Here is a 13,132-nt window from a genome sequence, read left to right on the forward strand (position 1 = left end):
CCTGGCCCTGGCTCCGACTCAAGTGTGAGCAGCATGACAGATGAACAGTTGTCACCAGCTTAGTACACAAGCAAAAGGAAGCACATGGAAGCTTTGGTATCTCTCGTACTCAGCAGAAGAGGGAGGTGATACTCTTATCAGGGATAACAGGGTTGGCGGGTGGTCTAGACCCTGAGATGTGATGAGATCCAAGTTTTCTAGCTGTTGATCTCCAACCTCCTTGACGGCTGCTGACCCAATCCCCTGGGGCATGGTTTCACCCCTCCCCCTGCCCCATGAAGCTGACTGTTCTGCCTGGGATTGGGTCCTCAAGGTGACTCACCCAGGATCTTCCACCCCAGGCACCTCTAGAAGTCCTCGTTACAATCAGAGACTCACAGGGGGCCACCGTGGTTGATGCCATGCTGTACCGCCCACGCCATCTCTTTGGAACCCAGGGGCTCACTCTTCCAGCTAGCAGGGAGGTTGTCTGCTGGGGGCTCACAACTGAGTCCTTTTTGCCAGAACTTTCCTCAGCTTAAGGGAGCTGCTTGGTCCAAGGTTATGTCCCCTCCCTAGGGGCGGCCACATCTGACAACCGGCCAGGGGTACAAATGCCTGACCCCTGTGCCTAAATGCATGTTATGGGTTCAATTGCGCCCCCCTCCCCCCAAAAAGATATGTTTAAGTCCTAATCTCTAGTACCTCAGAAAGATGATCTTATCTGCAAAGCAGAAATAGAGACACAGACGTAGAGAACAAATGTATGGATACCAAGGGGGAAAGAGGTGGGAGGAGCTGGGAGATTGGGATTGACCCATATACACTACTGATACTATGTATAAAATAGACAACTGATGGGAACATGCTGTATAGCACAGGGAACTATACTTAATGTACTGTGTGACCTAAATGGGAAGGAAATCCAAAGAAGAGGGCATATATGTATATGTATAGCTGATTCACTTTGCTGTACAGTAGAAACTAACACAACATCGTAAAGCAACTATACTCCACTAAAAATTTTAAAAAAGAATGTGACCTTATTGGGAAATTATATTGTAGATGTAATTCATTTGGTTAAGGTGAGGTGGACCTGGAGTTGCCTGGGCCCCTAATCTGATATGACTGGGGTCCTTACGAAAGGGGGAAATTTGGACACAGACATGCACACAGGGAGAACACCACATGAAGATGAAGGCAGAGATGGGGGTAATGGGTCTGCAAGCCAAGGAATGCTAAAGATTGCCAGCAAAAAGTCACAAGCTAGGAGAGAAGCAAAGAACAGATTCCCTCTCACAGCCCTCAGAAGAGACCAACCCTGCAGACACCTTGATCTCGGACTTCCAGCCTCCAGAACTGTGAGAGAATAAATGTCTGTTCAGTCCCCCGGTCTGTGGAGCTTTGTTACAGCAGCTCTGGTAAACTAGTACAACAATGTGGGGCAGCTCTGATGAATCACCACCATTTTAATGCTCCACAGGGGATCAGGTAAGGTGCTGGTTGCAGCTCCTTCGAAGTTTAATCTGTCCCTCGTTCAGACTTACTTCCCTTACTTATGTTGATCCCAAGTTATCCCAGACAAACCTCCTCCATGTAAACCTCCATCTCTGTTTATTGCTGTGTAACCAACACTCCAATACTTAGTGACTTAAAACAAGCAACAGTGATTATTTCTCACTACTCCATGAGCCACCCAAGCAGTTCTTTTAGTCCAGACTGCCGTGTGTGATCTCTTGGGTCAGCTGATGGCTTGACTGGGTGAATGATTTACCCATCTGTCAGATGATGGCAGGCTGAAAGATCTCAGAGTCTTTTTCTCAGAGAACCCAGTCTACCACAACCAGAGATGTTGGGACCTCAAGGAGCTTCTTCTCATTGGCAGATTCAGAAATTGAAACAGAGAGGGACAGTGAACTCCCAAAGGTCACACAGCAAGTTACTGTGTCTCACACTGGGCTGTTTGATACACCTATGGGTAAATGTGGCATTCCAGCATTGGGAGAGACAAAGAGATACCCTTGTGAGATTTCTGAGCATAGCCCCTCCCTGGATGTCCTGGAAAATACAGAATGCTGAACAGTAACCCACAGAGGAAAGGAAAGGAAGGGTTCCCATGGTTAAGGGTATCATAGAGGTATGAACTGGTTCACCACAAGTCTTTAAAGTCAGAGATCTGTGAATTGCCTGTTTTTTTCACCAGGTGATCTTAGACAACTCATTATACCTCTCTAAGCCCCAGTTTCCTCATGTTTTAAAAGGAGGTCATCATAGAACCTCCACTGTAGGGTTGTTATGAGATTAAATTGGATAAGACTGAAAAGGCATTAAGCACATTTCTATCATTGATAATTACATACTTTCAAGCCTCAGGGAACGAGTACCATGGTGTGTGGGGTCGTTGCATGAACCGCCCATGGTGGAATGCTCAGGACAGCCCTGTGTTCCACAGATGGGGGACCCCAGCCTCAGAGAGTTGAAAGAGCATCACCAGGACACCCCTTTTCTGTGTCCTGTCACGTTGGGGATTATAGCTGTGATGGACACACTTTAAGGTGACCTCCGATCAATAATTCCCACTTTCTGGTATCCACAGTTTGTATAATCTCCTCCCATTGAGGATGGGCAGCATATATGACTAATTAACTGTGGGAAAAATGATGAGATGCCTCTCTCATGTTTATGGAACATTGTATGAGTCCAATCTTAGCAAGTTGGAGAGAAAGATTTTACTGGTGGCCTTGAAGAAGCTATGAAAAGGGCTACTCGTAAGGAACTGTGGCAGCCCCAGGACCTTAGAGTGGCCTCCAACAAATAGCTGGTACAAAGCTGGTGTCATCTGTCCCCAAACCAGGAGGTAATGAACTCTACCAACAGCCTGAATGCACTTGGGGGCCTATTCCTCCCCAGTCGAGCCTCCGTATGAGGATGCAGCCCGGTGGACACCTTGATTGCAGTGTTGAGAGACAATGAGACCTAGCTAAGGGGTGCCCAGATTCCTGCCTGGTCCACAGAAATTGTGTAACAATAAATGTGTGTGTTGTTTCAAGTTGTTAAATTTGTTACACAGCAATAGGAAACTAATACAAATTAGGAGTTTGGGATTAATTCCTAGCATGTATACATAGATACACACTACTATGTATAAAATAGATAACCAACAAGGACCTACCGTATAGCACAGGGAAATATACTCAATATCTTCTAATAACCTATAATGAAAGAGTCTAAAAAGAATCTATCTATCTATCTATCTATCTATCTATCTATCCATCTATCTATTATCTATCTATCTGAATTACTTTGCTGTACACCTGAAACTGACACAACATTGTAAATCCACTCTGTTTCAATAAAAAATTTTAAAATTTTCATGAGAAAAAAAGTAGAAAACGAATACAATAGCAGAGTTACCCGATTCGAGGTATCGTGTAGATTAAGAGTTATTTTGTGTATGGGGCATAGAGGGTCCTTGCTAAGTGTTAGCTAATATTCATCACCAACGTTGATATTGTCAAGATGCTTCTGGCAGAAGGCATCCTCATGTGCCAGTCTTTTTTTTAAAAATGTGAATCCTAGTTTTCTTTTAAATTGATGTATAACTGACATACAGCATTATGTTAGTTTCAGATGCACAACATAATGGTTCAATATTTATATATACTATGAAATTATCACCACCATAAATTTAGTTAACATCTGTCACCATACATAGTTACATTTTTTTTTTCTTGTGATGAGGACTTTTAAGATCTCCTGTCTTAGCAACGTTCAAATATACAAGAGTATCATTAACTGTATCACCATGCTGTACATTACATCCCCAGGAATTATTTATTTTATAGCTATAAGTCTGTACCTTTTGACCCCCTTCACTCATTTTACCCACCCCCACCCCTTTATAGGTTATTAAAAAATATTGAGTATAGTCCACTGTGCTATACAGTAGGTCCTTGTTGTCTATCTATTTTATATATAGTGGTGTGTATATGTTAATCCCAAACTCCTAATTTATCCCTCCCTGTATCTTCGTTTTAAATTTTTTGCTTTGTCGTCTTTATTATTGCCCTCATTCCACTTGTTTATTGTGTTGTTCTGTTTATAATTTCTTAAGCTGGATATTGGTCTCATTTGTTTTCAGCTTTTCTTTTTCTTTTCAATTGTAGGCATCTCAGGTTGTACATTTCTGACTATGAAAACAGAAATAAGAAAGTTATATACAGTATGTTAGAAGTGATCTGTTCTAGGAGAAAAATACAGGGAAAGTGGGTATGGAGTATATTAGTTTGCTAGGGCTGCCATAACAAAATACCACAGACTGGGTGGTTCAAATCACAGAAATCTTTTTTCTCACAGTGTTGGAGGCTGAAGGTCCCAAATCCAGATGCTGACTGATTCAGATCCTGGGGAGAGCTCTCTTCCGGGCTTGCAGACGGCTGCTTCCTTGTTGCATCCTCACATGGCCTTTCAGTGGTAAAGAAAGTGAGCTATCTGGTGTCTCCTCTTATAAGGAAACAAATCCTCCAGGATTTGGCCCCTGCTGACTTCATTTAACTTTAATTACTTCCTTAGAAGCACCATCTCCAAATACAGCCACACTGGGGGTTAGGGCTTCAACATACGAATTCTGGGGGGACACAGACATTCAGTCCATTACAGGGGGGCTGAGGGGTTGCCGTTTTAAATAAGATGACCACAGAAGCAGTGACTGTTGGGCAAGTGATCATGATTTTCACAAATGTCAAGGCTATCATGTTTGTGATGTTTAAGAAATTTCCCTTGTTCTGAGTGAATCATTTTGTAGTTGGATTCTAGAAGATCAATTTATGGCTCTAAATGGGAGGATGAAAGAAATCAAGCGCTAATTGACTTAAATGTCTAATTGGTGATGGCGGGTTTCAGAGGATGGACATATGTTAGTCATCAGGGGAGGCATTTTAACAAGAGCTTGAAGCCACAAAGAGACGAAAAGATGATTCTGCTGGCCAGCGCCAACAGACAGTTCACTGCAATCATTAACTGTTTTTGCTCTGTTATCTGGGTTGTGAACAAAGAAATGAGCCTGAAATGTAGATGCTTCTCATACATTGTAACCAGGCTGTTTGACACCATACTAGGATCCCAATTTCTTTTTAGCCACCCCATGTCCATGGGGACCACCTGTTACCGAAACAAATGTGAATTAACGTCTCTCATACTGATGACTGTAGAGAGCATTCCCATTTCTTGCTTTTACTTTGTTGCTATTTTGTAAAAGTCACAACCAGTATTCTGGTGCACAGAGAGATGAGGGGGATGGCAATTTCATCTGGCATTTTGTAGCTCTGAGTTTGGGTCCTCTGGTTAGTTGATACATATGCTGAAAGAGAAAGAAACTCCTTCCTGGGTTAGTTAACCAATGTGTACTCTACAATCAGTATCTGCAGGTTACAAAACAAAGTACTGCCTCACTGGTTACTACCCTTGGTTCTAGAAACATTTTGGTTTGTGGGTTTAGAGTGGTGAAACACTGCCATCTTCAGGGCATATTTTGGAATTAAAAAGCAGGATGCGCTACAGGTGCTTTTGTTTTTAGCCTTTGGAAAAATGGATCAAAGTAGCAGAAAATCCTAATTCAAATGGGCTAGAGAGATTACAAAATCATGATGATAAAGATCCTTTCAGATGTTTTGCTTCTCTTCCGTTTCTCTCTCTTTCTCTTTCTCTCTCCGTCTCTCTGTGTCTGTGTCTCTCTCTCGTAGCAGAATGCTTAAGAGTACTGATTCTGGAGTGAGATTGTCAGATTTTTAATCTCTTAGGAGCTGCGTGACCTTGGGCAAGTCACTTAATCCCTCTGTGCCTCCCTGTCTCGGTTTCCTCATCTGAAAAATCGCATCATAACTCAGGTTCTCTGAAAAGCGGACACCAAAACAGACTCAGATGTGTGGATAAATGGGAAAAGGAGCTGTCAGCGCAGTGCTGAGAAAGTCTCTGTAAGGCCAATGGGGTGCCCCAGGGCAAAGAGTGCCTGTCAGAGGGGTCCTGCATTGGGCAGAAATGACCTGGCTCTGGTCCTCCCATCCATCAGGCTCAGGCATTAGTTGGGAGCAGCCCAGGGACAACGTGGCTTTGGTGTGAACCCTGAAGCAGGTCTGAAGATGCAGCAGCTGGAGGTGGTCAATTTATTGTATCCCCATGACAGGTTCTCAAAAAGGGAGATCTGAGCAGCGCATGACGGCTGAAAACAGGGATAATGATATCTTCCTTATAGGGATCCTGAGAGGGTTAAATGAGTTAATACCTGAAAGCCCTTAGCACCATGCCTGGTGATTGAAGTGTGAATTTATATGCTTTTCTAGCACATTGGGGAAGTAGTGCAAATTCCTATTTTATTCACTGTTTGTTTATCAGGAAGGGAGTTTGGATTTGGATCAAATGCTAAGCCAATGGCTTCTGTTTGTCCCTCCCCAGGACCACTCTCCATGCTATTTCACCATGTTCTCTGCCCACAAAGGCCGACCTATGTAGACTGCAACAGGCACCCTTGCCCTCTGGCTTCAGTGGGTTCTGACAGTAACATTGCCCTCATTGCCAAGGTGGAGACCTGGAAGGGTGGAGAGTGGGGAGAGGGAGGAGAGGGAGGGCGAGGTGGTTATTCCCCAGGCTCATTTCTTGTGTTACCGAGTCCAAGCTCGTACTGCTTACTGCACGGCAGGCCAAAAAAATCGAGAGAGGAGGTGTTGGGTCAAGGAATAGCGACTTTATTCAGAAAGCCAGCAGACCGAGAAGGTGGTGGACTAATGTCCCAAAGAACCATCTTGCCCGGGTTTGGATGTTAGTTTGTTTTATAGAACAAAGAGTGGGAGGTGAGGCGATAAAGTAAAAAAAGGCAGTAAGTTGTTGCAAATATCAACATTTCCTGGTTCTGGCCAGATTCCTGAGGGGATGTGTTAATTTCTTCCTTCCTGCAGCCATTCACGGGTGAGACTGGTCAGGAGGTTTCCTGTGAGCTTAAAAAAGAGGTAGAATATTTTGGCTTACTGCTCTTCACCTGGGAAGCAGGGTTCCCGGAGATGGGCCATTATGTATAATTTAAGCTTATAGGCAACATCCCTTTGTAATAGAATACAAAGGTTCTTCCCTATTACGACACTGAAGCTTACTCTTTGGTCTCTTAAGTTGCTGCCTTTCTAGGAGAAGCCATCCACCATGCCATGAAGATACTCAAGCAGCCCCAGGGAAAGGTCCATGTGGAGGGGAACTGGATTAATTCACTTCCCCCCTTATTGTGGTATGTGAGTGCCATTTTCCCCCACATCCTGGCCATTACATGATCTTATTAAACTTTAAAAAAATTCTCATTGATAAATGATGAAAGGAATTTTGGTGTTTCACTTTATATTTTTCATTTTACGAGAGCCATTTGAATTTTTTGGTGAACTGTGTGTTCTTAGAATTTGCCCTTTTCTCTCATGGATTCTTGGTCTTTTTCTTATTGCTTGGTTCATTAATATTAATAAGTTATTAATATTAACTTATTAATATTAATAAGTTCATTAATATTAATAAATTAGCCTTTGTGATGAGTTGCATTTTCCTCTATCTTTTGTCTTCACCATGTGGGGTTTTTTTGGTTTGTTTGTTTTTAAACATCTTTATTGAAGTATAATTGCTTTACAATGGTGTGTTAGTTTCTGCTTTATAACAAAGTGAATCAGTTATACATATACATATGTTCCCATATCTCTTCCCTCTTGCATCTCCCTCCCTCCCACCCTCCCCATCCCACTCCTCTAGGTGGTCACAAAGCACTGAGCTGATCCCCCTGTGCTATGCAGCTGCTTCCCACTAGCTATCTATTTTACATTTGGTAGTGTATATATGTCCATGACACTCTCTCACCCTGTCACATCTCCCCCCTCCCCCTCCCCATATCCTCAAGTCCATTCTCTAGTAGGTCTGTGTCTTTATTCCCGTCTTGCCACTAGGTTCTTCATGGCCTTTTTTTTTTTTCCTTAGATTCCATATATATGTGTTAGCATACTGTATTTGTTTTTCTCTTTCTGACTTACTTCACTCTGTATGACAGACTCTAACTCCATCCACCTCATTACAAATACCTCCATTTCATTTCTTTTTATGGCTGAGTAATATTCCATTGTATATATGTGCCACATCTTCTTTATCCATTCATCCGATGATGGACACTTAGGTTGCTTCCATGTTCTGGCTATTGTAAATAGAGCTGCAATGAACATTTTGGTACATGACTCTTTTTGAACTATGGTTTTCTCAGGGTATATGCCCAGTAGTGGGATTGCTGGGTCGTATGGTAGTTCTATTTGTAGATTTTTAAGGAACCTCCATACTGTTCTCCATAGTGGCTGTATCAATTTACATTCCCACCAACAGTGCAAGAGTGTTCCCTTTCCTCCACACCCTCTCCAGCATTTATTGTTTCTAGATTTTTTGATGATGGCCATTCTGACTGGTGTGAGATGATATCTCATTGTAGTTTTGATTTGCATTTCTCTAATGATTAATGATGTTGAGCATTCTTTCATGTGTCTGTTGGCAATCTGTATATCTTCTTTGGAGAAATGTCTATTTAGGTCTTCTGCCCATTTTTGGATTGGGTTTTTCGTTTTTTTGTTATTGAGCTGCATGAGCTGCCTGTAAATCTTGGAGATTAATCCTTTGTCAGTTGCTTCATTTGCAAATATTTTCTCCCATTCTGAGGGTTGTCTTTTGGTCTTGTTTATGGTTTCCTTTGCTGTGCAAAAGCTTTTAAGTTTCATTAGGTCCCATTTGTTTATTTTTGTTTTTATTTCCATTTCTCTAGGAGCTGGGTCAAAAAGAATCTTGCTGTGATTTATGTCATAGAGTGTTCTGCCTATGTTTTCCTCTAAGAGTTTGATAGTGTCTGGCCTTACTCTTAGGTCTTTAATCCATTTTGAGTTTATTTTTGTGCATGGTGTCAGGGAGTGTTCTAATTTCATACTTTTACATGTATCTGTCCAATTTTCCCAGCACCACTTATTGAAGAGGCTGTCTTTTCTCCACTGTATATGCTTGCCTCCTTTATCAAAGATAAGGTGACCATATGTTCGTGGGTTTATCTCTGGGCTTTCTATCCTGTTCCATTGATCTATATTTCTGTTTTTGTGCCATTACCATACTGTCTTGATTACTGTAGCTTTGTAGTATAGTCTGAAGTCAGGGAGCCTGATTCCCCCAGCTCCGTTTTTCTTTCTCAAGTTTGCTTTGGCTATTCGGGGTCTTTTGTGTTTCCATACAAATTGTGAAATTTTTTGTTCTAGTTCTGTGAAAAATGCCAGTGATAATTTGATAGGGATTGCTTTGAATCTGTAGATTGCTTTGGGTAGGATAGTCATTTTTACAACGTTGATTCTTCCAATCCAAGAACATGGTATATCTCTCCATCTGTTTGTATCATCTTTAATTTCTTTCATCAGCATCTTACAGTTTTCTGCACACAGGCCTTTTGTCTCCTTAGGTAGGTTTATTCCTAGGTATTTTATTGTCTTTGTTGCAATGGTAAATGGGAGTGTTTCTTTAATTTCACTTTCAGATTTTTCATCGTTAGTGTACAGGAATGAAAGAGATTTCTGTGCAATAATTTTGTATCCTGCTACTTTACCAAATTCACTGATTAGCTCTAATAGTTTTCTGGTAGCATCTTTAGGATCCTCTATGTATGATATCATGTCATCTGCAAACAGTGACAGCTTTACTTCTTCTTTTCCGATTTGGATTCCTTTTATTTCTTTTTCTTCTCTGATTGCTGTGGCTAAAACTTCCAAAACTATGTTGAATAATAGTGGTGAGAGTGGGCAACCTTGTCTTGTTCCTGATCTTAGTGGAAATGGTTTCAGTTTTTCACCATTGAGAATGATGTTGGCTGTGGGTTTGTCATATATGGCCTTTTTTATGTTGAGATAAGTTCCCTCTACCTACTTTCTGGAGGGTTTTTATCATGAATGGGTGTTGAATTTTGTCGAAAGCTTTTTCTGCATCTATAGAGATGATCATATGGTTTTTCTCCTTCAATTTGTTAATATGGTGTATCACATTGATTGATTTGCATATATTGAAGAATCCTTGCATTCCTGGGATAAACCCCACTTGATCATGGTGTAGGATCCTTTTAATGTGCTTTTGGATTCTGTTTGCTAGTATTTTGTTGAGGATTTTTGCATCTATGTTCATCAGTGATATTGGCCTGTAGTTTTCTTTCTTTGTGACATCTTTGTCTGGTTTTGGTATCAGGGTGATGGTGGCCTCGTAGAATGAGTTTGGGAGTGTTCCTCCCTCTGCTATATTTTGGAAGAGTTTGAGAAGGATAGGTGTTAGCTCTTCTCTAAATGTTTGATAGAATTTGCCTGTGAAACCATCTGGTCCTGGTGTTTTGTTTGTTGGAAGATTTTTAATCACAGTTTCGATTTCAGTGCTTGTGTTGGTCTGTTTGTATTTTCTGTTTCTTCCTGGTTCAGTCTCAGAAGGTTTTACTTTTCTAAGAATTTGTCCATATCTTCCAGCCTGTCCATTTTATTGACATATAGTTGTTTGTAGTAATCTCTCATGATCCTTTGTATTTCTGCAGTGTCAGTTGTTACTTCTCCTTTTTCATTTCTAATTCTATGTATTTGAATCTTCGCCCTTTTTTTCTTGATGAGTCTGGCTAATGGTTTATCAATTTTGTTTATCTTCTCAAAGAACCAGCTTTTAGTTTTATTGATCTTTGCTATTGTTTCCTTCATTTCTTTTTCATTTATTTCTGATCTGATTTTTATGATTTCTTTCGTTCTGCTAACTTTGGTGTTTTTTTGTTCTTCTTTCTCTAATTGCTTTAGGTGTAAGGTTAGGTTGTTTATTTGAGAGGTTTCTTGTTTCTTGAGGTAGGATTGTATTGCTATAAACTTCCCTCTTAGAACTGCTTTTGCTGCATCCCATAGGTTTTGGGTCATCGTGTTTTCATTGTCATTTGTTTCTAGGTATTTTTTGATTTCCTCTTTGATTTCTTCAGTGATCTCTTGGTTATGAAGTAGTGTATTGTTTAGCCTTCATGTGTTTGTATTTTTTACAGATTTTTTTCCTGTAATTGATATCTAGTCTCATAGCATTGTGGTCGGAAAAGATACTTGATACGATTTCAGTTTTCTTAAATTTATCAAGGCTTGATTTGTGACCCAAGTTGTGATCTATCCTGGAGAATGTACCATGAGCACATGAGAAGAAAGTGTATTCTGTTGTTTTTGGATGGAATGTCCTATAAATATCAATTAAGTCCATTTTGTTTAATGTATCATTTAAAGCTTGTGTTTCCTTATTTATTTTCATTTTGGATATCTGTCTATTGGTGAAAGTGGGGTGTTAAAGTCCCCTACTATGATTGTGTTACTGTCGATTTCCCCTTTCATGGCTGTTAGCCTTGGCCTTATGTACTGAGGTGCTCCTATGTTGGGTGCATAAATATTTACAATTGTTATATCTTCTTCTTGGATTGATCCCTTGATCATTATGTAGTGTCCTTCTTTGTCTCTTGTAATAGTCTTTATTTTAAAGTCTATTTTGTCTGATATGAGAATTGCTACTCCAGCTTTCTTTTGATTTCCATTTGCATGGAATACCTTTCTCCATCCCCTCACTTTCAGTCTGTATGTGTCCCTAGGTCTGAAGTGGGTCTCTTGTAGGCAGCATATATACGGGTCTTGTTTTTGTATCCATTCAGCCAGTCTATGTGTTTTGGTTGGAGAATTTAATCCATTTACATTTAAGGTAATTAATGATATGTATGTTCCTATTACCATTTTCTTAATTGTTTTGGGTTTGTCATTGTAGGTCTTTTCCTTTTCTTGTGTTTCCTGCCTAGAGAAGTTCCTTTAGCATTTGTCGTAAAGCTGGTTTGGTAGTGCTGAATTCCCTTAGCTTTTGCTTGTCTGTAAAGGTTTTAATTTCTCCATCGAATCTAAATGAGATCCTTTCTAGATAGAGTAATCTTGGTTGTAGGTTTTTCCCTTTCATCACTTTAAATATGTCCTGCCACTCCCTTCTGGCTTGCAGAGTTTCTGCTGAAAGGTCAGCTGTTAACCGTATGGGGATTCCCTTATATGTTATTTGTTGTTCTTCCCTTGCTGCTTTTAATATTTTTTCTTTGTATTTAATTTTTAATAGTTTGATTAATATGTGTCTTGATGTGTTTCTCCTTGCATTTATCCTGTATGGGACTCTCTGTGCTTCCTGGACTTATTAACTATTTCCTTTCCCATATTAGGGAAGTTTTTAACTATAATCTCTTCAAATATTTTCTCAATCCCTTTCTTTTTCTCTTCTTCTTCTGGGACCCCTATAATTCAAATGTTGGTGTGTTTAATGTTGTCCCAGAGGTCTCTGAGGCTGTCCTCAATTCTTTTCATTCTTTTTTCTTTATTCTGCTCTGCAGTAGTTATTTCCACTATTTTATCTTCCAGGTCAGTTATCCGTTCCTCTGCCTCAGTTATTCTGCTATTGATTCCTTCTAGAGAATTTTTAATTTCATTTATTGTGTTGTTCATCATTGTTTGTTTACTGTTTAGTTCTTCTAGGTCCTTGTTAAACGTTCCTTGTATTTTCTCCATTCTATTTCCAAGATTTTGGATCATCTTTACTGTCATTACTCTGAATTCTTTTTCAGGTAGGCTGCCTATTTCCTCTTCATTTTTTGGTCTGGTGCATTTTTACCTTGCTCCTTCATCTGCTGTGTGTTTCTCTGTCTTCTCATTTTGCTTAACTTACTGTGTTTGGGGCCTCCTTTTTGCAGGCTGCAGGTTCGTAGTTCCCGTTGTTTTTGGTGTCTGCCCCCAATGGCTAAGGTTGGTTCAGTGGGTTGTGTAGGCTTCCTGGTGGAGGGGATTAGTACCTGTGTTCTGGTGGATGATGCTGGATCTTGTCTTTCTGATGGGCAGGACCGCATCTGGTGGTGTGTTTTGGGGTGTCTGTGACCTTAGTATGATTTTAGGCAGCCTCTCTGCTAATGGGTGTGGTTGTGTTCCTGTCTTGTTAGTTGTTTGGCATGGGGTGTCCAGCACTGGAGCTTGCTGGTCATTGAGTGGAGCTGGGTCTTAGCGTTGAGATGGAGATCTTGGGAGAGCTTTCACTGTTCGATATTTCATGG

Source organism: Balaenoptera musculus, chromosome 3, assembly GCF_009873245.2.
Source record: "Balaenoptera musculus isolate JJ_BM4_2016_0621 chromosome 3, mBalMus1.pri.v3, whole genome shotgun sequence".
Taxonomy (NCBI): Eukaryota; Metazoa; Chordata; class Mammalia; order Artiodactyla; family Balaenopteridae; genus Balaenoptera; species Balaenoptera musculus.